The 25277-nt window shown below is 45.2% G+C and overlaps 1 non-coding gene and 1 pseudogene across 1 annotated transcript; one reads left to right on the top strand and one right to left on the bottom strand.

Annotated features, from left to right (window-relative positions):
* LOC112883981 overlaps positions 1-23954 on the top strand; it is a 36933-nt pseudogene extending 12979 nt beyond the window's left edge.
* A 510-nt stretch (positions 23955-24464) lies between these two features.
* On the bottom strand, positions 24465-24536 carry TRNAP-AGG. Its single transcript has one exon. It is a non-coding gene; the product is annotated as a tRNA-Pro (tRNA).
* Positions 24537-25277: the final 741 nt, after the last annotated feature.

Raw genomic sequence — 25277 nt, 5'->3', positions numbered from 1 at the left:
ATGAGGAATACAATAAGTATGAAGAGATGTCCGTCTTTAATGGTCCTGAGAGAATCAAGCGTGTGGAAAAGAAAATTGATAAGAACTTGAAGCCATACGTGCGGAAAAATGGTAGTTCATGAAAAATTGTATGAATCAAATTGTATTTGTCATGTGTCCGATCGACTATGTATTGTGGTTACCAATGAATTTAAAATCTCTCAAGTTCTCTATGTGTGCTATTTAAATTCATTCACATATATATATGGTGGTTTTCTACTAACAATATAAATGCTCATGTTGATGCTAAAGGTCACGGTTAACTGATTTGTTTTGCCTATATGTGCAGCAATGCCCAGGAGAGGTCTCAGCTAGAAACTTCATTTGTTGGAGCTTATTATAGTGTTACATATTAATTTGTTACTTGTAGATTATAGAAATTTCCCTTCTGTGATTCTGTATTTATCTATATTGGACTTGAAAGAATATCGATTCTGTGATTCTGTATTGATCTATATTGGACTTGAGTATATTTCATTCTGTGATTCTTGACGAAGGGCCTCTGTCTATGCAATTTTACTCGGTTTGGTATTCACATACAAGCGGTTCTATTTAGCTTGACCGCTTGTGATACGTATCCAGCATCACAAGCGTTCCCTGTTACAGACCGCTTGAGATATGAATCCATCACAAGCGGTTAAGATTCTAAAACCGCTTGTGACACATGTCCCGCATTACAAGCGTTTCGTATTACTGACCGTTTGTGATTTCAAAATTATATCACAGCCGGTAAGGTTAAAAACCGCCTGTGATGGTAATAAACTCACAAGCGGGTTATATTATAAACCGCCTGTGATGTTGACGCGGATATCACATGAACATCACAAGCGGTTTGAATGGCCTGGCACATCTCAAGCGGTTTTCTAACCTAGCCGCTTGTGATGGAAAAAGCCTACCGCTTGTGTAGAGCCATATTGTACTAGTGTTTCCTGATAAACAGAGTTCTGTAAGTTATATAGTAATTATAAGATATTGATTATTGATACAACAATAATAGTGTACGTATTACCTGGTTATGATTGTCTATGATTGTCTAGCTCTCCAAAGCTTCTTTTGTTTGAGCTCTGAGCTTCTTCCCAAATGCTGAAGTGTAGACAAATAAATAGTGAAATGTATGGAGTTAAGAATTATTCAGAAAAGCGGAGCACATAATGCAGTACCGTTACAGGTGTGCATATATACAGATGTATATAATTCAATTATTCAATTTTGCACAATAGAAAAATAATTACTAATCCATATACTATTAAGGAAAATCCTTGAACCTTGTAATATGAGTAGGCAAATAAAATTCTATGTGCGATTTTAAGTCCAGGCAGCTGGTCAATGGTTTGAAGATGGTTTAGAGGCTATGGAGTTGGAGATACAACAACACTAAACAATGAGGTGATAGCTAATCTACAAAATATGTGATAGGGCAAATTGATTTAGTAGGAACACATGCAACAGTATTCAGTTTATATTTTCCCCAATTATATTGTAAAGTTGTTGTGCCCATATTGTGATCTGAAAAATCAGTTAAAAGAGGCTTAAATTTATGCTTCGGAATTATAAGTGCTGAGGCTAAGCCAAGCACCACTACTGAGTTTTATCAGTCAAAGGAGTTAGGGATACAGTAACACTAAACAATGAGGTGATAGCTAATCAACAAAATGTGTGACTGGGCAAATTGATTTAGTAGGAACACATGCAACAGTGTTCAGTTCATATTTTTCCCAATTATATTCTAAAGTTGTTATGCTCATATTGTGATCTAAAAAATCAGTTCAAAGAGGCCGCAATTCATGCTTCTAAACTATAAGTGCTGAGGCTAAGCCAAGCACCACTACTGAGTTTTATCAGTCAAATATAATAGTCATTGACAGAACTGCAAGCAAGATGCAGGACATATTGAATAAAAGGAATATATATAAATCATACCCAAATGGTTCAAATCTCCATATCTTGAGTTTCTCCAGCGTTTTCTACCTGTGAATAGTCTGTGAGCTATGTTAGAAAAAAATAATGATTTAGTTCAGGAAAAGTTTATATTTTGTGGAGAATGAACGTCATATGCTTATCTTATTACACTATAACTGAATGTGTAAGAATATTACATACTCATTCTTTTGTGTCTTTAGAAGTAATTGGAATCAGCAATGGTAAATCCTTGAATTCTGTGATAAAAGAGGAGGAGGATTCTGCTAGGACACCTTCATTTGAGCTTGTAAATGATATAATAGGCTCCTTTCCAAATCTTTCTTTTATCATAAGCACTTCAAAGGATGGATCAGCAGCGTTAACACTTTTTTTATAGCACTCTTACAATGTAAGTAAATTTGTAGCCTATCCAAGCTGATATCTCTGGTGGTATCTCCTTTGGTTTATATTGCTTAATAAGAGTCGATGCACTTTTTCCTATAAGCTCCATTCCTTTTTTCTCAAAGAACATAAATTCTAGCTTATAGGTGTGATCACTTGCAATAAATGGTATTTTGTACCTGAATTAAAAAAATATAATATTTTATTAGATCTGATCACAAACAAAAAGTTAGTAAGAATAAACTGGTAATGAAGGTCCATTTGAAATAAATTTATATAATATATAACCTATGGATAGCAGTGCAAGGATAATTATTCGCTGTATCATAAACTTACTTCCATTCAAATTGTGTAGATGGACATTCTTCCTTTGCGCATTCATAATTATTTTCTTTTTGAATCATCCTTGCAAGCTCTATAACACCATGTTTGGTTTTCTGTGATTCCAATAATAGTAGCTGTGCACTGATATCTTTGTCCCTGTATCAAAGTGTAAGAGAACTGAAGTATTTTTATTTATGCAATATTTAACTTTGTTTGAATAATTTTTTTTGTCAATTAAAACGTTACCATGTCAAGGAAAGGGTCTACATGCTTGAGCTCTTGTAGGGTTCTGTCTTCAAATTTTTATGCTGCATCGGCATCAATTTGGAGATACGTCTTTATAGGATCACTTGGCAAACTATCAACATTTTATAGAATTTTAGCTACTGTTTATGGCTAAATAAAAATGAATATATATTTTTTGTATCTTACCTTTTCTGAAAAACCTTGATTTCGGCAATGTCATTTTCGTTGATGTACCAATGACATGCTGAAGTTCCACTCAGAAATGGATAGTGACCTTTGTAGAGCTTCACTAAGGTTCCTACAAATATTGCAATAACATGATGATGTTGACCCACATGTATAACTTGCTCTCCGTCAAATTCCAAAGCTCTTTTCCCTGATAGTGACAACTCAATCGTATTTTGTTTTTGTAAACTATTGTAAATATACAGTATAGAGAGAGTACTTAATCTTCTAAGAGTATAACTCTTCTCATTTGCTGATCTCCTGAAGCTGTAGTAACCTTTGTTGCATTTGTGACTGCTCTGATCTTGGCAATAACATCTGTAGAATATATATATATAAAAGAAAAATTATACCAAATATAAAATTAGTGTAATTTTAGTAATGATGATAAAAATAATGATTTAAAAGGGTAGAAAGTTATAAAACGATCGGTCTTGTTCTTGTATTGCTCCAGCTTATCCAATGGAATTAGTGAGAAAGTATATTTAGAGAAACCTGGAACTTCATCTTTATTTTCAACCACAACCGTCCTTTTGTTGAGCTTGACCATGTAGGGATTGTCAACAACTCTATATGCTAATTTAGCTAGTTCAATTGTTATTTTAGACATGTAAACAATTTTTCTTTCTTGTAGGTGTGGTTTTAAATCAGCAATAGCCTCCGGTGGAATCTCTGCATAGATTGAACTTCCCTATGTATGAATATAAAAAGATTATTAGATGATTCATAAATAAATAATAGATATAAAGATAAATATTAAAAGTAAAACAGTAAATAATAACCTAATTTAATACAAAATTAACTACGAAGGTGGGAAGTCTAAAATAGTTAGTAGAACATGGATGTAGTTTGAAAATTTTGAGAGATTTGTAAAATATATTAGTGATAAATCATTGCGGTATATCAACCAGAATATGTAAATGTAAAATATTTTAGTGATAAGGAACCTTTTGATCTATGAGAACAAGATCAAGATGTTTGATGTCATTTTGTTCATTCGTGCCTCTGAACTCCCACATTCTTGATATTCGCACATGTAAACCATAATTTAGCCTTCCTGGACGCAGTTGTGATACTGGAGTAATTTCCATCTGCAATAATAATATAATGAAAGATGTCACTAAATTATAGAAAAGAGATTAAGCTTATATTTCATCATTCGAGTGCTGATAGTTCTAAATTGTGATTAACAATTAAAACAGGACTTGATAGAGGGCATGATCCATTATGTGAACATTACAGCTAGGTAAACATATGCATTGTAAAGGAAGTATAACAGAGGAGTAGTAGAAGTTGATACCCATATAGCGAGATAAAAATTTCAATTATTATGAAATAAGTATAAGTCAAGTACTAATTTGACAATTATTATGAAAATAGCGCGGTGTTACCGCGCCTTTAGCAAAATATACTTGCAAATATACTATATATTTTGATTAATATACTATATATTTTGAGTATATATTTTTTATACTTCAGGTCTGGTAAAATAATTGAATTTATATTTTGCATGTGTATAATTTAAGGATATCTAGTTAGATAATTTTAAGTATTTCACTATATACTATATTTTTAGTTTTGGTTCCACATGATCCATCTGGGTTTTCTATCAATATTTTTAATCCTTTTCTATCTTTCACTCTTGATATAGCAACATACAATTGTCCATGTGTAAATACTGGTTGTTTCAAATAGACTCCAACATTTGACAAACTTTGTCCTTGACTTTTATTTATAGTCATTGAATAACAAACCTTAATTGGGAACTGTTGTCTACATAATGTGAAAGGCCATTGTGATCCTCACGTTGTTAGATTTATTCTAGGTATAAGTATTTTGTCATCAGTATGTGTACCAGTAATTATAACAGCCTCAATAACATTTTGTCCTAGATTTGTGACTATTAGTCGAGTACCATTACACAAGCCTAGACTTTGGTTTAGATTCCTCAAAAGCATTATAGGCACACCAATTTTGAGTTTCAATCTATGAGTTGGGAAATTGTTTGCATTTAAGGAATTTAAATATTCTATTGGATAAAGTATATCAGCATCATTACATGTATCTGTACAGTTTGATATACTGTCAGAGCTAAAATATTCTTTCTCTGAACCTGGTATAAAGCTCATGATATATTCATTTATTTCATCAACTATCTCATTTGTTGTTGCAAGAATTGCTCTATCTTTAATATATTCCGGATCATTAAATTTTATTTGCAAATGTGGATATGTCGATTCAACTAATACTTTCATTTTATTGTCAGTTGTGGTTATCAATAGATCTGATGGTATTTCCACTATTTTGCAATCACTATCTTCATCTATATCATTTGTGACTCCGTTCGTTCCGTTTCCAATACTTAGTATCCAGTCATTGAAATCAAGAGTTTCACTATATTCAAAAGTATTTGTTTGCAATTTTTTTAAGCACATATTCTCACGTAAATATAGTATTTTGATATGATTCCAAAGATATGACTTGAATATTGATGCATTTATAATTTGTGATTTAGATGCATTTTCAATAACAGGTAGTGTTTGCTTTGGGTCCCCGCCAAGAACGACAACCTTTCCTCCAAAGGGAATATCTTGTAATTTTGATTTTTTTCTGATAATATATCTCTTAGTGACCTATCAAAGGCTTCAAAGCATTGCCTATTAGTCATTAATGCTTCATCCCATATAATAAGATCTGTTTGTGCTAATAGTTGTGCTAATTTTGTGCCTCGTTTTATTTCACAAACTGATAGCTCATCAGTATCTATAAGAATTTTGAATCTTGAATGTGCGGTGCGCCCATTTGGAAGTAACAATGAAGCCACTTCTGATGATGCAACTGTCAAAACTATTTTTCTTTGTGCTCTTAGAAATGATACGATAGTATTCCAAAGAAATATTTTGCCACTTCCACCGTGGCCACATACAAAGAAGAAATCTATTTTTTTGCTTAGAACATTGTCAATTATTTTATGAAATGCATTTTTCTGGTCTTTGTTCAATTGAGAATATAATTTATTTGCTTCTATTTCTAAAGAGTGTACATCATATTTTAGTTCTTCTTCTATAAGTTGATTATTATTATTTGTACACTCTATTGATATTTGTGGCAGGTTGTATGTGCATATATTACCTCCATTTCTTGACAATATTTCTTGTAGTTCGTGTAATAATTTCTCTTGCAATTCTAACTCTGTGGGCTGGTAAATAATGGGTTTGTATTTGGCAACTAAATGATATTCGATATCATCAACCATTTTTCGCCAATTTTTTCATAGAATCTTCTTTCATCTTGTAAATTGCAAAATAATAACATAGTTGTAAATAGATATCTCAATTGAAGAGATGTAGCCCCAGTTGTTGCTTCGTCGAATGTTCTATACCATTCTTCGTCATCTTGTAATAGACCACGTACTGCACAAGCCTCTTTAAATGTTTGATATACAGTTCCATTGTATGTTCTTAGATCCTCATAACTTGTTGCTCCTTTTACGATCATTAAGAGCATTCGAAGATAGAAGCGTTCCCCTTCTATCGGATTAACATAGTATAATCGTCCAATTTTGAAGCCACGTTCCCTTTCAATCCACTTATTATTTGTCTCATCCCATCTCCAAAGCTTTGGGAACTCACAGTATGTTAGGTTTCTAGCATTTTCATTTAGTTTATTTGTCTCAAACCATTCTGTTAATTTTGTACTTTTCTACTTAGGATCTTGTATTATATATTTTAAATCGATATTTTCATGCAATTTTATTGTGTTTTGTAGAGGTAAATGCACCGGTAGTCTCTCAACTGGTGGCCAATGATAATGTATATCAAAGCCAAGTAGTCTCCATAGGGAGTCTTGTTGACAAATATATCTAGACTCTGAATACTCTTTAATTTTATTTATATCTTTATCTTCTTGATTTACAAATGAATCATTGTCCTTGTTAATTTTCTCAAAAACTATATTTGCTTTATCTGGCCCTTTGTTAACATATTTACATAAATATTTAAGCAATTTACTCTTATTCACAAATTCTACATTTATGTGTGCTTGAAATTTCTTTAGGAGAAATAAATTATGTGGAACAACCCCATCTATTATCTAAGTTATGATTGTCTCTTCGTACATAAATATTTGTATCTCTTCTACGATATTGAGTGAATCCATTATCAATAAAATTAGTTTCGTCTTGGAATTCTTTTGGGTAATATTTTGAGCATTTTCCTTTTTTTCATACATGGGCTCTTCTCATTTTTGTCTCCACATGGTCCGTGAATCATATGTTCAGCTACAAGGACATATCCTAATGGATCCTCATTTGGATTAGGTATCTCAGCTGATATCCATGTATCTATTATTTCTGGTGTGATTTGATTGTCTTTTTTATCTAACTAGACTAAGATGTGTACATGTGGTAGTCCTCTTTTTTGAAATTCAACAGAATATAGAATAGCAATTACTTCTCCAAATATTTTTTTTGATCGTATATCTTCTAATAGCTCTTGTAGTTTCATGTGGAATACACGTACTATTATATCATCTCTATCATTAGCTTGCTCGCCCTTTAGAATAGCTAATTTTATTTCAGACCATTTAGTATTACAAGTGAATGTTATAAATAGATCAGGAGGCCCATATTCTCTGCAGATTGCTATACCATCATGGTAATTTTGTATAACATATCTTCTTGATCCTACATGACTTGATGGAAGGAAAACTCTTTTTCCAATTTGATTTCCTTTATTAAGTCCCTTTTCGATTGCATCAAATATGCCTTGAAGATACTCTGCTCTTAACTTGTTTTGGTTTTTTGCTATATACATGAGTTGATCTTCATCTTCGATTGCGCGAGCGTCTACTATTGCTTGCTTTGATAATCTGCCATAGCACAACAATGGATATGGTTGATTTGGTCTAAAATGCATATGATATTTGTAATATTCATGTGGTGTTACTGTAGATCTCTTTCGTTTTGTCGCACGCTTGGTATTTGTTTCGTGGTAATTTATGCCTAATTGAAATCCTCTTTCCCCATATGGAAATAGTAAAGGATACTGTAGTGCCATATATGCAGGGTGATATATAGTTATACGTTATAGTCCCCTCATTTTTGTACTTACGATAATATCTCGTTTATATTTTTCAAGACATAGATCACCAACTATGAGCATAGCGAGTTCTTCTGAGTGTGGCATTTCATATTGCGAAGGATCGTCCTTATTTGCTCCAATAATGCGTATACTAACATCTATTCCTTTGTGTTGTTCAAGTAGATTGCGTGCATGTCTAAATACTTTTACTAGTGGATTATATTGGTCTAGCATTTTTCTAAGTTCTTCGAATATAGAAGGATTTATATCATTTGTTTCACTATCTTCTTTATTTAATGCTCGAATTCTATTTTCAATTTCATTTTTTGTATCAAAAATATATAATTCTGCAAATTTGGGATCATCATCTTGTTTAGGTAGTAAGGAACCAATACGATGGTGTATTTGTCAGACCCGGGGCCACCGGGCTGGGCACGTTATGTAGTCTAAGAGATTAAGCCCGTCTTATCTCTTATTCATTTTGCTTATCTCTTGTTTATCCCGCTTAAATAGGAGATAGAGCTTAAATAGGAGATAGAGCTAACCAATACGGAGAGGATCTACTCGAGATATGTTCTGGTGTGATCCCTCGACGGGAGTTGGTTAGCATCTTTGTAACTCTGACCTCTCGGATATATAAGGGAGGTCAGGGACCCCCCTCAAAGAAGGAAGAAGATCATTAGGCCAATCTACACCAAAGAGAATACAGACCACCATACAGGACGTAGGGTGTTACGCTCCGTGCGGCCCGAACCTGTCTAAAGTCTTGTGTTCTTTGCACCTTCGAGTTCCTGATCTCGGCGTCTCCTCACCCAAAACTTACCACCTTGGGTATATCCCTCGGTGGGCAGCCGGTTAAACACCGACAGCTGGCGCGCCAGGTAGGGGGGCGCGTCGAAGATCCACCGGCGAGCTCGATGGAATCTTTCAATTTCATCAGGTCAGTTCCCTCTCAGGGTACGACGTTCGTTTTTGGCTCGTGGGTTTGCATCACAGATGGTGCGGGCAACTTTCGGCGATTCCTCGTCGACATGACGCCAAAAACCGTCGCTGCGGATCCTCGCAGCGGCCTCGACAAGTTCGTCGACGAGCTCGACAACTCGTCGCTCCATGCTTTCGCGACACAGGTCGAGATGGAACCTGCTCCAAGCTCGACTTCGTCTGGTGTCGCGACAACTTCCCCTGGTTTGGACTTGTTCCAATCTAGGGATTCGCATGGTCGGACTCAACCCGGCTTGTGCGAACCGGCCACTGATCTTCAGGAGGCCAACGCATCTGGATCCCTCTCCATGTTAGAGAAGGATCTGGACCTGCTGCTCCGGGATGGAAATCCTGAAGCCACCGCGTGTCGGGGGGCTTCGGGTTGTTCTGGTTCCGGTGATTTGGTGATCACCTTCTTGCCGAAGGGGCACATTGTGCATTGGAGGGGCATGATGCTCTCCAATCTACTCGAGGCAGAGAGTCGGCTGGTGGCTCACCTCGAGCCATTGCCCTTCCAAGAGGGCAGGCCATTGGCCACCGCGGCGGAGGGGTCGACTGAGTTAGTCGACGAAAGTTCTCATGAGCTTTCCTCCCGCCAGGTGCTAATGGCCGAAGGAGGCGAGGACGGTGGGGATTTTCCCATCGACAACTTTGAAGCGATCTCTGAAGATGAGATCACGGCCAACGCCGGAAATGAGAACGATGCTGATCGTGAGGCACGGAGGGCCAGGAACAGGGCCCGCACAATCCGGCGGAGGAGAGCCAACGAGCGAAGGCGATCTATGCATCGCGAGCTCGACCCTGAGTTTGCTGCCGTAAGCGAGCGGGGCTTCAGGACTCCGGTGGCCAACATCGCCAGAGTCACGGCCATCCTCGAGCGCAGCCACGACCCGGAGGTACGTCGCGCACTCCTCTACGCGCAGAGGGCTTGGATCCAGCTGGATCAACATAATCCGGCGTCTATCATCCGGGAAGAGCGCGTGGACGAGAGTCGAAGTCAGGCTCGCAGTCGATCGGCTGGTGGTCGTCCTCAACACCAGATCAGTAATGACAACGCACGTGGGAGCCAGGCCCCTGGCGGGAGGCAATAGCCACCGCAAGGGGGTCATTTGCGACAGGCCAGTCGACGACCTCCTCTGGAGGATCTGCGCCAGCACATCAATGAAGGTCACGACGCGCGCACCGTGATCTCCTCCAAGCGCAAGACCCGCGAGGAAGTCGAAGCTGAAGGTACTGACTGTAGCGATCGATTTTCTACTTTCTCTGCTCGTTTCAGCAGCTACAAGTACCCAGAGGGCTTCAAGCCGATCGGCATCACCAAGTACGACGGCAAGTAGGCTCCCCAGCAGTGGCTCCGCTGCTACTCCACGGTCATTGAGGTCGCGGGGGGCTCGAATGTCACCAAAGTCGTCTACTTCCCGATGGCTTTGGACCCTGCACCGCTCACTTGGCTGGAGAGCCTCGGCAGCAACTCCATCAACTCCTGGGAACGACTTAAGAAGGTCTTCATCGACAATTTCCAGGGAGCGATTACCCGTGCAGGTACTCGACACGATCTTGCCCAGTGCAAGCAAGAACGTAACAAACTTCTGCGGTCCTACACGCGTCGCTTCTTCGACGTCCGCGCCACCATCGCGAACATCTCGGAGGAGGACATCATCGACTGCTTCTACAACGGCATCACCGACTCGGGCATATACAGAGACTTCGGGCGGAACAGACCGAAAACTATTGCGAGCCTTCATGATATGATGCACGATTGGTCCGAGCAGGAGGAGAAGATGCGGGAGCGGTTCCCGCGGCGTCAAGATAGCAATCTGCGGCGCCCAAACGACAACCGCAGCGACAAAGGCCAGTGGGACTTTTCGGGTCCACCCCGGAAACGAAAGCCAGATGATGTCATCGCGGCTATCGATCGTCCTTCACGGGGCAAGAAGTCGGCAACTCAGGAGGAGTTCGAGAAGCTCCTGTAGAAGAAGTGCCCGTGGCACCCGGGCGCCAACCATGCCGCCATCGACTGCTACCACCTTCGGAGGATGTTCAGCAACTCTGGTGGCGGCAAGAAGAACAAGAAGCCTGCTTACAAAGAACCCGAGGATGATGATCAGGAGGATCACGGGCGCAACCCGAAATTTCAGGATGCGTCCAAGGTGGTCAACGTCATCTTCGGGGGGGATGAGGATTTCTATTCCAGGCGGGATCAGAAGCTGCTCCTCCGAGAGATTTTGTCCATCGAGCCGGCGGTACCACGACCACTTCGTTGGTTGGAGGTCCCCATCTCGTTCTCTCGTGATGACCAGTGGACGAGCTTTTCCGAGCCTGGTAAGTTTCCCTTGGTCCTGGATCCTGTGGTGGCGGAGGTCAAGCTTACCAAGGTCCTCATCGATGGCGGGAGCGGGCTCAATCTCATCTTCGTCAGCACTTTGAAGAAGATGGGCCTGGATTTCAAGGATATGCTGGTTCCCAGCAAGTCCCCCTTTTACGGCATCGTTCCAGGTAATGCGGCGCACCCGCTTGGTACGGTGGTTCTCCCAGTCACCTTCGGCACGCGGGAGAATTATCGTACTGAATTCATCAAGTTCGAAGTGGCTACTTTTGACTCTTCTTACCATGCAATACTGGGTCGACCGGCACTTGCCAAGTTCATGGCAGTGCCACATTATGTCTATCTGCTTCTTAAGATGCCAGGACTCGGTGGAGTACTCACCTTTTGCGGCGACTTGAAGAAGTCGTACGACTGCAATCAGGAGGCGATCCAATACGCTTCGACTACTCGCGTGCCAGATGCTTCGGAAGAAGTACTCGCGGCCGCGCAGCAGCTCTCCCAGACCGGGCTGGAGATTCCTTCCATGAAGGCCAACAAGTCGAGCATCCAGTTGACTGATGACGTGGCCCTCAAGACGATCCAGCTCCAGGAGGGAGATTCATCTAAGACCGCCGTCATCGGTGCGGGCTTGGGTGACAAATAGGAACTTGCGCTCGTCAGTTTTCTTCAGGCTAACCGAGACATATTCGCATAGAAACCAGCGGATATGCCAGGGGTGCCCAGGGAATTGATCGAGCATGCTTTGAATGTACATCCGAAGGCTACGCCTAAGAAGCAACGCCTGCGGAGGTTTGCCCACGACAAGCGTGAGGCCATTAAACGGGAGATCGCTAAACTTCTCACGGCTGGATTCATTAAAGAAGTAATCCATCCAGAGTGGGTAGCGAATCCCGTCCTTGTAAAGAAAAAGAACAATGAATGGAGAATGTGTGTCGACTACACCGATCTCAACAAGCATTGCCCAAAAGATCATTTTGGGCTGCCGCGCATTGACCAAGTTGTCGATTCGACGGCTGGTTGTGTCCTTCTTTGTTTTCTTGATTGTTACTCAGGATATCATCAGATCGCCCTCAAGGAGGAGGACCAAATCAAGACTGCATTCATCACCCCGTACGGGACTTACGCCTACAAAACAATATCTTTCGGGTTGAAGAATGCAGGAGCAACATACCAGCGTGCGATCCAGATGTGTTTCGCGGATCAACTGCACCAGAATGTTGAGGCCTATGTGGATGACGTGGTCATCAAGACCAGGGATTCCGATAACTTGATCGCAGATTTGGAGGAAACATTCAGCAGTCTGCGCAGATTTTGTTGGAAACTCAATCCCACCAAGTGCGTCTTTGGAGTACCTTCAGGAAAATTGTCGGGTTCATCGTCAGCAATCGGGGCATTGAAGCCAATCCTGTGAAGATCACGGCCATCACTGATATGGAGGCTCCGGCCACAATCAAGGATGTGCAAAAGTTAACAGGTTGTATGGCGGCTCTGAACAGGTTCATCTCCCGGCTCGGGGAGAGAGGACTACCCTTCTTCAAGCTCCTGAAACGCCAGGATAAGTTCCAATGGACGGAGGAGGCCGAGCGGGCCTTGCAAGATCTGAAACATCATCTGCAGTCACCTCCAATCCTCACAGCACCGTTGCCAGGGGAGGATCTACTACTTTACATCGCGGCAACAACTCATGTCGTCAGCAGTGCTATTGTAGTCGAGCGAGGCGAAGAAGGCCATGCGTTTGGAGTGCAGAGGCCTGTCTACTTCGTCAGCGAGGTCCTCTCCGAATCCAAGGTACGGTATCCTGCTGTTCAAAAGCTTTTGTATGCAATCTTAATCACATCAAGAAAGCTGCGCCATTACTTCGACGAGTACAAGATCACTGTGATTACGGACTTTCCGCTAGCGGATATTCTTCATAATCAAGATGCCACGGGGCGCATATCCAAGTGGGCAGTGGAACTGGGGGCTTTGTCAATAGACTTCAAGCCACGCACTGCAATCAAGTCACAGGCTCTAGTCGACTTCATGGCTGAATGGAGAGAGAATCAAGTCCCAACTCCAGTGGACAAGCCAGAGCACTGGACCATGTATTTTGATGGGTCCCTCAAGCTCGACGGCGGCGGTGCTGGGGTTCTGCTTATTTCTCCCCGAGGTGAGCAGTTGAAATATGTCCTTCAGATCCTGTGGGCGGTATCCAACAATGAAGCCGAGTATGAAGCTTTGCTTCACGGGCTTCGTTTGGCGATATCACTAGGGATCAAGCGACTACTTGTATATGGTGACTCTCTTCTTGTTGTTCAGCAGGTCAACAAGGAATGGGACTGCAACAAGGAGACAATGGATGCTTATGTGCAGGAAGTGCGCAAGTTGGAAAGCAAGTTCTCCGGCCTGGAGGTTCATCATGTATTGCGGGAGCACAATGTTGGCGCGGACATCCTGTCCAAACTGGGGTCCACGCGTGCCCAGGTCCCGCCGGGAGTCTTTGTCCAGGAGCTCAAACAGCCATCCATCAAGTCTTCTCCGCGGGTAGCCATCGACGCGGGTCCCCAACAACCCGATCGAGAGGTTATGGTGCTGGAGGAGGACTGGTGAGGGGCTTTTATCGACTTCATTCGAGATCAACGATTACCAGCAGGAATCGACGCCAGGAGCGCTAAAGCAGCTCGCATCTTGCGAAGAAGCAAGGGTTTCGTCTTGGTCGACGGCAAGCTCTATCGGCGAGGCGCTCGGTCAGGGGTTCTCATGAAGTGCGTCACAAAGGAAGATGGCTACGATATACTGCGGGAGATCCACGATGGCGTCTGCGGCAACCATGCGGCTTCGAGAACACTGGTGGGAAAAGCATACAGAGCCGGTTTCTGGTGGCCTACCGCAGTGACCGACGCGGAGGATCTCGTGCGCAGATGCCAAAATTGTCAATTCTTCGGCAAACAGACGCATGTTCCAGCTCACAGCCTCATTACCATACCGCCATCCTGGCCTTTTGCCTGTTGGAGTCTTGACATGATCGGGCCCTTCACGACGGCACCAGGCGGTTTTACCAATGTCCTGGTGGCTATCGACAAGTTTACTAAGTGGATCGAGTACAAGCCGATAGCCAAGCTCATACCAGATCGGGTCGTCGATTTCATCTCAGATATTCTGCATCGTTTCGGCTTCCCCAACTCCATCATCACAGACCTGGGATCAAACTTCACGGCGAACCAGTTCTGGGAGTTCTGCGAGAATGCTTGCATTGAAATTAAGTATGTCTCGGTTGCACACCCAAGGGCCAACGGACAAGTCGAAAGGGCGAACGGCTTGATCATTGACGGCCTCAAGAAGAGACTTTACGATGCAAATAGCAAGAAGGGAGGCAAATGGGTGCATGAGCTGCCACATGTCGTCTGGGTGCTTCGGACTCAGCCGTCCAAAGCAACAGGACAAACACCTTTTTTCCTCGTGTATGGATCCGAAGCTATCCTACCAGCCGATATCATGTGGAAGTCTCCAAGGGTCGAAATGTACAATGAAGGCGAGGCGGACGAGGCGCGGCAGTTAGAGCTCGATTCTGTGGAAGAAGCTCGCTGTACCGCCCTTGTTCAGTCAGCCCGGTACCTGCAGGGGATCCGGCGATACCATGATCGCAACGTTAGGGAACGGTCATTCAGCGTCGGTGATTTGGTCTTGCGTCGTATTCAGGACGAGTCTGGCCTACACAAGCTCAATTCAAGGTGGGAGGGCCCGTTCATCATCAAGCAGGTCACAAGGCCAGGGTCTTATCGACTACAATACCCTGAGGGTCAGGATGTCCCGAACTCCTGGAACGTTCAGAACCTGCGCAAGTTCTACCCTTAAGTCGGGGCTCGGTGATCGCTAATTCCCCGGGGGCTCAGAAGATCTTCTTTCCCCGAATCAATTTGGAGGCCATGAGCCACATGACTCGGGTTGTACATGCCTTCTTACTTCCACGATGGCCAGTGTCACATGCAAACATATACATATATAAATCGACTTCTTGTCGTGCATGACGCGGGGGCTACGGCCACGGTCATATCCCTTCGACTTCCATTTCCGCCGGAGCCCTCGGCTCCGGCTAACTCCTCGGCATATCGAGTTCCGCCGCGACCTTCGATGTTCGCACGTGATAGCAGTCGCATTTTTTCCAACACAGTCGATCCGTTCGACTGGCTTACACCTAGTACGTTGGAAAGGCTCGCATAAAGAGCTACCTCGACTACATCCTGAGTGGCTGCACTCAGACCAGTCTTGTTTTTGCCAAAAAGAATGGCAAGCTCGTGGCGCTGCCCGCACCTGCTCCTTGCAAGCTTGATCCGTCCGTCCGGGTCTTACCTAGCTTACGGAGCATGCTCACAGATGGAGCGCTCTTCGACTACACTCCGAGTCGCCGTACTCGGGGTAGTCCCTTTTTTGTCCCTATGCACGGCAACCCCGCGACGATGCTCGCGTTCTTTCCTAACAAGTCTAGACCCGCTCGATCGAGTTGTGGCTATTCGTTAGACGAGTACTAGCTGCCCTTCGGGTCGTTGCACCCAGGGAAGCGTCTACTACTTGAGTCTCGTAAGCCTGGATCCCAATTCAGCTAAGACACGCAAACAAGTAGAGATGTCGAGTGAAGCATTTACATACGAGAATGATTAATTGTCTCATATACCCTAATCTTGCAGTACATTGTGTACAATTTGTTCTGCTACAGGTTGGGCCTCTTGCAAGTACTCTTCAAATCGCTCATCCGTGCAGTCCGCCGCCATCCCTTGTGCAAAAATGCCCAGCTGCGCGTTTGGCACGAAGGACTTTACATATGCAAGGGCATTACTCACGCACGCGACTGGAGCTTCAGATAGGAACTTGAGCATTTTCTTCGGGGCTTCGCGGAGTCGCTCCAGCAGGGACCGCGGGCCTGCTTCGCCTTCTTCTGGCGGATCCACCATGTCCACCACCTCCTGAGCGGCCCCCCGGAGGTCCTCCAGCTCCTTGCGCAGCTGCTCGTCCTTCTCGCCCAGCGTTTTGACTTGCTGAAGGCAGTCGACGAACTGACGTTCAGTGTCGCCGATCACCTTCTGCAGCCTTTCGACATCATCTGTACGATGATACAGCATATTCTTCACGTCAGTAAGCAGCTCCTCTTTGTGTTTCGTTATTTTCCTAAGCTCTGTGGTAAGGGCACTTCAACATCTAAGGGGAGTTACTGAGGAAAAGTACTCGAGGGAAGCGAGGGCCTCCCTTGGTGCGCCTTCTTCTCTGCCTTGAGCTGCTCCTGGTACTCTGCTTGTTGTTCCTTGAGCCGTTGTCGGAGCTCGGAGTTGGCCTCTTCGAGGTTCTTCAGGTCATTCTTGAGCAGCCAGGTCTCTCGAGTTCTTTCTTCCTTCAGTATATCCAGCTCTCGCTGCAGATAGCAGTTCTTTGTGATTTCCTCGGAGATACGCTTGTCCAGGGCAGCTAACTCTCGCGCGTCACTCACGACCGCGCGGAGTTTCCCCAACTTCTTCTGGGATTTGGTGATTACATGCTGCGCAAAAGGCGGAGATTGAGTCACAAACAACTCACCAATGTGCACATCTGGAACATTACCCGAGCACTACCATGGAGAAGTCGTATAACTCCTTGAAGGCGCTCTTGAAGGTCTTCAGATTTTCGGCTGACAGCAGGAGGTCGTCCACCAGGTCGGTGGTGATGACGTTCTGGTGCCCCGGCCCGGCCCTCAGCACTTCACGGGGAGTCCCCGAGGGCCCGGCGGTATCCCCGGACGGCGGCGGCTGGACACCTGCAAGCATACAATGTAGTCAACACATTATGCCTAGACCTCGGCAACCAGTCGCGGGCAGGTAAGCGTGTACCTGTGCCATCGGTAGGAGCGGCACCAGGGGCCACGACTTGTTCTTCGCCACCGGGTCCGGCTCCTTCTTGTCGGGGCTCGGGAGGCGGCAAGTCGGGGAGCGCCGCATCTGCCTCAGGGGCCACCTCCGTGGGTACTGGCCCCCCGGGCGCCGAGGGCTCGGAGGCTGCAGCAGTCGAGGCAGGCTCCGCCCCGAAGGGATCAGCGCGGATTGATGGCTCTGGGGCTGCAGCAGCCGTGCCTGGCTCCAGCTGCAGTTGTACGGCGCTTGCCGCCCTGATGACATCGAAGACGTCGTTATCCATGTGGGCAAGAGCGAGACCTTCAAGCGACAGGAGGAAAACTCACAGTGTCAACTTCTTTTTGGTGGCCTTCTTCACCCGCCAGGCCCGTCGAGGAATGCCCATTGCCGACAGCGAGGTCTGGTCCGCCGACGGAGGGGTCCCCGCCACGGCAATTGTCACCACAGCGGCGGCGGAGGGGCCTGTTTCCACCCCTTCGGGTTCAGTCCCGGGTGGCAGAGCAGGGAGACTACAAGAGGATACTGTCAGTATACAGCATCATTGACACTTCGCAACTAGCCAAACAAGCAACCCAGTACCTGGAGGACTCGACTTCTTGCGCCTTGCGTTTGCGCACCTGTCGTTGGCCCTTCGGCACCGGCGGTAGAGCGCCGGCCAACTCCACGCTCTGGTCGGAGGAGTTGTCCCGGCGTGGTTCCCCTTCGGTTCCTTCGCTCACCTGCGAGCCCACGCAGTCGGTGGACTCGCTACCGCCTTGAGCCGCAGCAAGGCGAGCTTTCCCGGTTGCAATGGCAGCAGATGGGCCTGGTTCTCCTTCGACTCCTTCTTCCGCCTGCGAGTCCACGCAGTCGGCGTACTCGTTGCGGCTTTGAGTCGCAGCAAGGCGAGCCTTTTTGGCTGCAGTGGCGGCAGAAGGGAGGAGATGATACGCTCGGGGGAGGTCAGGTTGCGGCGGGTAGCTGCAGTACAGCTCCGTGTGTCCCTGCAGAAAGTTCTTCAGTTAAGTGACGGTACGGTAGCAGATTTCTTCAGCGAAAAGAAGTCGAAACCTTACCGGTTTGGGTGGATTTCGTGCAGAGAACAGTGTGGGCACGTACGGCACGGCGTCCACGCCTAGCAGCACCCGCTGAACTCGTTGGAGCGCGACTTCATCTGGCACCTCCTCTGTGCACATGCGAGAAGGGTCAGCGGGGCCTGTGTACTCGAAGCCCAGGCAACAGCGCTGTTGGATGGGTTGGATGCGGCGCTTGTAAAATGAGAACATGACGGAGGCGCCAGTCACTCCTTTCTTCTTCTGCGCCTCGATGGCCTCCAGCAGCTCTTTGACTTGAATCATTTCCATGCCGGAGGGTTCAAGGTTCCATTCCCCCCTCACCACTGGCGGTCTGTTCGACTTCATCGGAAGATGGGGAGCATGGTTTTCGATGTAAAACCACTGGTTTTTCCACCCAGGAAGGTTTGAGGGGAATTTGTATGAAAGGTATTTTTTGCCGGCCTGTTGTCGCAGTTGGATGCCGGCGCCCCCCACTACAGCAAGTTTTTTCGTGGTTGGCTGGGGTTTGACGTGGAAGAGGAAGCGGAACAGATCCCAGTGGGGTTCGATTCCGAGAAATGCTTCGCAGAAGTGGATGAAAATGGAAATACGGCAAATGGAATTAGGGTTGAGGTGATGGAGCTCAATCCCGTAATAGTAAAGAAGGCCACGAAGAAGGAACAAGTGGGGAGGGCCAATCCCCGTTCGGCAAAATGGAAGAATGTGACGATTTCGTCGACATTCTCCATGGGGAAAGGTTCACAGAAAGAGGGGCGCCAGTTGACAAGGTTCTTCTCTTGAAGCAACCCCTCGGAAACTAGTTTGTTCAGATTGTTGAGGGAGCACTTACTGTGTGTCCACTCCGCGGTCGATGGCTCCGCATCCTTCTTCATTTCCTCGATCTCTGACTTCTTGGACACCATCTCCGATGCGCTGGCCACGAGATGCTCGGGGGCTGCGGGGAGAGGGGCGGGGAGGTCGGAGCGGGAGATTTTTCTTTGGGGAAGGCGGCGGTGCTTGGCTCGGATTGGGGATATCGGTGGTTTTTGATGGAATGCAGATTGAAAGCGTGGTTTTTCCTATCGTTATCGCGAGGTTAAATAACCAGCGGGGTGGGGAAAAGTTACTGTTCTGAAGTTCAGGAGTCACTCCTGAGAATATTCCGAATCTGAGGGGTCGTTTGATGGATTATTTGGATTGGATATTCGATTAATCATTTTTTCGGGGTTTGTTCGCCCGCAAAAAGCGTTTTTTCGAATTAACAATCTAATACCCATCATCTGTACCATCGTTTTGGTAATTTGGCAAGTTGTCATTTTTAACCTGCATGCCACGGTTGTTGGATCCTTATCTCCAAATTTTGTGGATTTGGATTCAAGGCTCGGGGACTGCGGGGTATGTGGCATCGACTACTTATTTTTCAAATTTCTTTGAAGGATAAAGAGGATCACAGACAAGTGGGACCCTCAGCCTGATTCTTCGATTCAACCTAAGGCTCGGGGGCTACTCCATATGGAGTGCGATTTTTAAATCGCACGCTATAACAGAAATTCGGGGCATGAGCACCTCATAGCTTCGATGCAGCCAAACAAGTACTCGAAGAAGGACTTCAAGACGAAGCTTTAGAAGAAGTCGAAGACTGCTTCGAAAGTACTCGATAAGCCTGCAGTACTCAGCTACGAAGAGCTCGGGGGCTTGTCAGACCCGGGGCCACCGGGCTGGGCACGTTATGTAGTCTAAGAGATTAAGCCCGTCTTATCTCTTATTCATTTTGCTTATCTCTTGTTTATCCCGCTTAAATAGGAGATAGAGCTAACCAACACGGAGAGGATCTACTCGAGATATGTTCTGGTGTGATCCCTCGACGGGAGTTGGTTAGCATCTTTGTAACTCTGACCTCTCGGATATATAAGGGAGGTCAGGGACCCCCCTCAAAGAAGGAAGAAGATCATTAGGTCAATCTACACCAAAAAGAATACAAACCACCATACAGGACGTAGGGTGTTACGCTCCGTGCGGCCCGAACCTGTCTAAAGTCTTGTGTTCTTTGCACCTTCGAGTTCCTGATCTCGGCGTCTCCTCACCCAAAACTTACCACCTTGGGTATATCCCTCGGTGGGCAGCCGGTTAAACGCCGACAGTATTTGTCCATTTATACGGAAAACATAGGGCCCTTGACCTCTGTTTATATTTTTATCGATGTTGCCACCCATTGATGTAAAAGCAAACAAACTATTATATTATCGTATTTTCTGTAAAAAGTGTTTTGATATAGTACTTTCTTTATTATTAATTAACATAGAGAGAAATGGTGGTGGTTCTTTATATGGGGGTATTTTAATTTGTCCATATTTACAACATTTTGAATACAATATTTCTTTATTTTTTCTTGAATCTTCTTTATTTCTTTCGTTAAACCAAAATATGGCATTACAATATTTGCATATATATTCAGATGGGAATATATATTAAAATACCCCCATATAAAGAATACAAGATATGATCTTCCACTCTAGGAATCTTTCAAATGTTGTATATATTCAGATGGGAATGAGATCATGCCATGAGAAGAATATATGTATGGATGTATGTCCATATGCTCCACATGGTGTCTTTTTATTTGGCCCTGATTTTCATTATCATTTTGTGTTTCTCGTTTCCTTTTTCTCCTTTGCGTTATCTCCAATCTTTTTTGCATCTTTGTTTTTTGATCAGACTCAATATTGATGTCTGGAAGTGTAAGTTTTCTTTTGCCACGTCCCATATGTGTCTTTTTTTTATTTTCCTTAAGACTCTTTCTTTATTTCCTGCAATAAAATATATTAGTTTAAGAAAAATGTTTTGTTAGTCAGATGGGGTTGAAATTTAGAAGTGCACTAATGGATCCTAATAGCTGTATATATAGCAAGAGAAAAATATTGGAGAAAAAATAGTAATTAAATGGTTGGGTGGTATCCGATGCTATTTTAGTATTAGTTTAACTCAACGATTGAATGATTGGTTGCTATCCGATGCTATTTTAGTACTAAAATAACATTAAGTTTATTTATTAATGTCCTATAAACATTTGTAAGAAAAAATGTTGTAGGTGTGTAATTCAGCAGACATGAACCTCTGTTAAAAATCAGTATAAACTTCAGTGAATAATGGAATGGGTGTTATACATAGTTTGTTTGCAGAAAATTAGTTTATCGTTTTAGCTTTAGCCTATATTGCTAAATAATCAACTGCCTCCAACAGAGCTTTAATTTAATAGTTCTGTTTCTTCAGCAGGCCTAAAGTATGTATGATATGTCTATTTTTGTTTTTGTGAGGCGTACTTGTAAGCTGAGTGTAGGTACGTACCGGCTTTGTTGTTTGTTTAGCTGGCTGCTGCTGTGCTTGTACTTTCTTCTTCCAGGAACTAAGACGAGGTATTGCACAACACTCAGAGCTCAAGTAAGCGTCGCGGCAGAGTCGGAGCCGAGGTTCATAGTGGCCGGAGGTTGGGCAGCGTGATGCCGAGGTGTAGGTGGTGCTGTGGGAATTGAAAGTGATGCAAAATTAAAAGTGGGCATCTTATACTTGCAAAGCTATTTATCATTGCCTTGAGGGGAAAAAAAGCTTGAGAGAAAAAGTAGTATATTACTTACTGGTATGGAACAGAATTGTACCGCTGCAAATTTCAAAAGGCTACCTTGTTCTCCAGCTATGTCCTGCGGTGAAAGATATATTAATATCCATAACTCAATAATTGTATTTGAGAATATGATCACACTTGAAAATACCAATGCGTGTTTATCTTAGCATGTCAAAGTAAGAAATATATACCAATTTATTGTCAATCCCATTCATTTAACAATATATTGTAAGCAAGTATAAGAAAAACACATGTACAGTTTGAGGCAGTCTTTCGATGAAACAAGCTAGGCAAGTGGGATATGGATGGAAGAAACAGAGCACAGGTGCTCGTGCCCTTCTCTGCTTTGGTCGCCATGGCTGGGCTACTGAGCTTTGATGCGGGCAGCGTTTCTGGCTACCACTTCCAAATCCGAAGGCCTGGGGAGGTAAAGGAGAGTGAGGGCAACCCATTTTGGGGGTTCCTGTCAGGGATCAGGGCACGGAAAGGAGGGGGGCAACAGGCGGCCATGGATGTGGCTCTGAAGCTCGTGGGGAGCTCGGCACTGGAAGGGAAAGGGAGAACCTCGGCTTGGGAGAGGTAGAGGTGGGTGTGGAGGTGCTCACCGTCGGACCAATTGAGCTATGGTGGCTGATTGTCGGAGATCGAGGAGGTGGCCATCTTCTGTGTAGGAGCAGAGGAAGAAGAAATTCGGAAAAGGGAGAGGATGAGCGGGACTGAGCAGGGAGCGCACGGAGGCGATTTGGCCCCGTCTGTTCTTTCTATGAGTGCAGGGCCGGCCTGCCGCTGGCAGCTGCTGCTCTCCCGTTGGCTGACAGTTCCAGGTCACCATGCTCTTCACCGTCATTTCACCGAACACCTTGAGCGCTCCGTCGAACCGTCCGCTCTGCCTGAAGAACCCCACCAGTGAGGTCCCTGAGTAAGGCTCGCAGTGGAGCAACCCTCTCTTGAGGATGTGCGTGTGCAGCTGCGCGGCGCAGCAGGCGGTGGCGAAAGGCGACGAGAGGATTAGCGCGAAGGTGAACGCGGTCGGGGGGACCCCAGCCGCGAGCATGCGCGCGAGGAGCGAGAGGGCATCCGCCGAGCGGCCGGCACGGGCGCGGGAGGCGATGAGGGAGTTGAAGTGGGAAGCCGACGGCGGTGGGCTCGGGCGTGGGGCGCGCATCCCGTCGAGCAGGCGGCGGGCGTGGCATGAGGGAGCTGGCGGGAGGCGCGCGGCGCAGGGGCAAATATGAGGAAGGAGAGAAGGGAAGAGGCGGTAGGAATCTTACCACACTCGTCGGTGTCGACGTTCTTCGGAAGGACGGAAGATGATGGGTCCCTGAGGAAGACGATGGGTCGCGCACGTGTTTACTGGAGAAGCGGAGAGGACGAGCATGCGCTGGAGAAATAAATGAGACGAGTAGTGTTTTGCACCGTGCAAACGTAATCCAACGCTTGAGAATTTTTTAGCTTACGTGGCCCTATCCACTGTTGAGGAATAGGTTCAAATTTAATATTAATAGATCCTCACAACCTTTGCATCTTGTCTCAAAAAGCTTGCTAAATAAACAACCTCACGGTATTTGTCTACAACTATCTTTGTGACCAAGCAGCTACCCTCCTCCACGGGAGAAATGCGCTGGGCCGGAGTGCACGAACGCGTACAAGTACAGGCACTCCAAGCTGAACCTTGCCCTTTGCAGCCTCAAGTGCTACAAGGCTGTGCAAGGAAACGCTTGACAGGACTCTGGAAACATCATGGCAAAGAGTGTGTGTGCTTTCGCCGTTGCCCATGTACGCTGGTATTTGTGCATCTGCTCTTGAGTTAGAAATGATGCAATAAGCGTCTGCGTGCGCATACATAGTAATATAGAAATGGATAACTTTAGAAGATTTTGTACTGAGCTTATGATTAGATCAGTACCGGATGTTATCTCACAATGTCTCTGCTATTTTTTTCCCCCTTTGAGAAAGAAGACGCTATGTTGTAGATACTGGACGAAATTTTGTAAAATAACTGCGGAATAAGTTTGTTGTAACTTGTACTAAGTTGTTTCTTCAGCCGTCCAGAGTTCATAAATCTGCAAGGTTGGAAAGCAACATGTTATTGTCGTACTCCCTCCGTTCCAAAATGTAGATCGTTTTGACAAATTTAAATGCATATTTTTTGCTATGTATCTAGATACATAACGAAAAGCTATGTATGTAGATTTAACAAAATAACCTATATTTAAAACGACCTATATTTTGGAATGGAGGAACGGAGGGAGCAGCATGAAACGATGCTGAACTGCCTGCCGAGGAAATAAAGAAAGAAGATAAAAGTGCCTGTTGAAGCTACTGAGGTAATAAAGAAAATATTGAAACCGAGGCATTTGGAGATAACTCGGGGGAGCTCTCGCACCACTGCTGCACGAGGAAATTTAAAGAAACAAAAAAAATTAAACCAAGGGGGCATTCCGAGAATTGAACTCGGGACCTCTCGCACCCTAAGCGAGAATCATACCACTAGACCAAATGCCCTTCTGTGCTTATTGGATTTTAGTTCCTTTAGTTAATCGTCTAAAAGAACACACGTGCCCACAGGTCCACTTGGCAGGTCGAGTGAATCTCTACCAAAGCATGGTCGGCCTCGGCCGCCTAAGGGCGTGGTTGGTTGGGTGTATTTCCCCCAACCAGACCCGTGGGGTGCACCGTTGCCGCGTTTGTTTCGCTCGCCTCCCTCCCGAGCCAGTCCCACGGGGTGCAAGATTCCTCTCGAAGCCTGGCTCCCGTGATACGCCCAAATCGAGCTTCTCCCCGGGGCCAGGCTCCGCTCGTGCAGGCGACGGCCGTGCGGGCGTGCGCGAGCTCCCGTCGTTCTCCCGCCAATGCCTAGGGTTACCGCCCCTTTCCCGCCAAGCTCGCGTGGGTATATATATCCCTACCGCGTCCTCGTTCCCGCCGCGCTCGCCATTCTCCGACGAAGGTAGGGTTCCGGTCCTCTCTCCCTTCCCGTCCTCCACTCTCTTTGTCGAGTCCCATCCTCCACTCTCACGAAGAACTCTCTCTTTGTTCCTCACAGGTAGGGTTCCGCGACCGCAGGTGGCTAGATCTGGGCACCCCCCTTCCTACGAGGCAAGATCTCCATTGCCCCTTTCGATTTGAGTATTTTCCTTTGATTTCTAACTTGTTTCTTTTGTGCACTTGCAGATCTGCCCCTCCCTTCCATTCTGGTCTGTTGGTGGCCTGGATCTTGGCTGATTCCACTGCGGTTGCGGCGGT

Source organism: Panicum hallii, chromosome 3 (assembly GCF_002211085.1).
Source record: "Panicum hallii strain FIL2 chromosome 3, PHallii_v3.1, whole genome shotgun sequence".
NCBI lineage: Eukaryota > Viridiplantae > Streptophyta > Magnoliopsida > Poales > Poaceae > Panicum > Panicum hallii.
This window is presented reverse-complemented; position numbering and strand designations above follow the sequence as displayed.